A 2668-nucleotide genomic window follows, 5' to 3' on the forward strand; every position below is an offset into this window, starting at 1 on the left:
ATAGAAAAGACAACTCAATCATTTGTAATTTCTCAATGATAAATTTTTAACTAAAACTATTGTAGAGATAATGAGAGAATAAACAATGCACTATTTTGGAACGAATCAAACTGACTCACATACGGATGAGATTCAGAAGAGAGGACAACCAAGATCAATGGTAATTTCACAAGATGTAAAAGATTAGTTAAAAACAGGGTCACGTATGACATTCATAGAGGTGCAAAGCTTAAGAAGGAACGAGTCCATTCATAAGAATAAAGCTATGAGTCCAACATTTTCAAAAGAACAATAATGGCATAAACCATGTAATATGCTAAACCACTCTCAATTCAAAATAAATTAAGTAAAGCTTATCAAACGAAACTCAACCGAGATAGAAGTGAAAAATCTTTCCTTTCCAAAATTTTGAAAAATATCCAAATACATAATCAAATGAATAAGTGCACTGGAGTTATAGTAGAATTACTAGAAAGCCAAATTGTAACTTAAGGTAAATGCAGTTCCATAAACCAGTAAAAGCACAGGCGATGTATTAGAAATAAATAGTCGTTAAACTGTATAAGAAATCTTCAAGTTCCACATGTGTAGATAAGTATATATCTAATCAACAGCAACTTTCATGAAAATCTCAGAATTAGCTGTAATCACTGTCAAATAAGAGGAAAACTAAATCAACAAGTTCTCTAAGAATGAATTCGGAACCCGGAGTTAAAAGTCACAGCACATTAAGACAAGTTCAAAGCTACATCAAGGAATATTGGAATCAGGAAGAACTCAAACAGAGAAAAACAGATGCAACAAGGATTTCAAACAAGCATATGCAATTGAGGTCAAACAAGAATGCATATGAATAAAGAAATAGAGTGGAAACATCAAATTACTTTTCAAGAGGAGTAGCAAACAAGAACTTCAAGTTAGGGTATGAAGAACAGGTCAACTCGAAAAAAATCCAAGATACACAACTGAATATCCTCGAGAAATAGTTTCTAACGTTCCCAAACCAGCGATTCGCTTCACTCAAAACTCGTATATCATCTATGATAACCCATTAGTGCTTTCATATACAAAATTCACTAGTATTAAGCTGGCCAAACTTAATACCAAGAATCATGCAATGCAAGACTAACAGCGTTAATCAATAGACCGTCATGTGCATAAAGCTCTAATCCTCGTCATTCGACAAGACCTAATACATGACAAACACTCAGAGTATGCAATTGAAGCATAGTCATTCCATTCCTCAGGCTCTACTGGAAGAACTGCTCTGATACCATAATGTAACACCCTAACTACCAAAGCTCGCACTTCCGGCTGCGCGACTCTGATAGTTCGGACATTACGACGACACTTATATTAATTAATACTAAAATATGAGCCTGTTTAAAACTTTAAACCGCAATACCGCTCCCAAAGATACTTTCGTTCGATAACGTACATCCATAAATACCATTCAACTTACAACAACTCATAAAGAGTACATCCATATATATAGATAAATATATATAAATAATATTACAAACATAATCCAATACAATTCCTATCCCTCTTACAGATTATATCAAGATAAAGGCGAGGGTGCAGTAAACCATAACTAAAACAATACAGAGCATCACAACAACAATTAAATAAGCTCTTCGTAACTTCTGCGCCCATATCCTGAAAGGGGAAAAATGTAGGAGGGTGAGAACATCATCCTCGAAAGGGTTCTCAGTAGAGGGTTTTTGGGAATTACTGTAATAGGATACATGAAGATAAACCGTACCAGTGATTAATAACTGTCTTATGCCTCTTTTCAAAAACAACGGTTTACAATAAAAATAAAGTCGGAAATCTTTTCTGAAAGAGGAACCATTCAATTCTCAAAAACTCAAAAGCCTTTCAAAACGGTTTACCTATGCTGAAACAAAATAGCCTTTCATAATTTATTCCAAACCAGAAACACAAAACCAAAATCAACCATCAGTTCATCTCATTCCAACCACGGCCCTAGGCCCAAACAATCCAACAACAACCAATCACCACAGTCCAACAGAGTCCCAGTAGCAAACACAAATAGGAAGATGCAAGCACAAACAAACAGTTATTGCAAGTAGAACAGTTAGCAATTAATCACATAGGCAAACCAAGTATAATATGCACACCCAAGCAATGTCACATAAATGCATATGATGCATGCCTGTCCCTAGTGGCTGATGATATCATCTGTCGGTTATATAGCCAACCCGACACGTCCTGGTAGCTAACCATGGACAGAAACACCCATCGCGGAGCAAGTAGGTTTGAGCTACAACCCCATTGCTACTACCCGCTCAACCCAGAGCCAGTGGAATAACCACTACTGCGGCTACTACCCAGGCGGGTGTTTAACAGCTCAACCTGGAGCGAGTGGAATCACCACTACTACCGCTACTACCCAGGCGTCACAGTCTCTGACCTGGAGCAAGTGGGACGAACCACAACCCTTGCTACTACCCAGGTATCTTAAGCATATATTCATTCAGTCCCAGTCATGGATCAACATCCATCTCAGTCATCCGGCTTAAGTTCATAATTCATAGTCAGCCATACGGCCCATAACTCATTCAGCAATCAGCCATAAATCAATATCTTACACAGCCATTCCGGCTCACGGTTCAATCCAAAACCAGCCATTATTCATAATCAT

Source organism: Arachis hypogaea, chromosome 18 (genome assembly GCF_003086295.3).
Source record: "Arachis hypogaea cultivar Tifrunner chromosome 18, arahy.Tifrunner.gnm2.J5K5, whole genome shotgun sequence".
Lineage (NCBI taxonomy): Eukaryota > Viridiplantae > Streptophyta > Magnoliopsida > Fabales > Fabaceae > Arachis > Arachis hypogaea.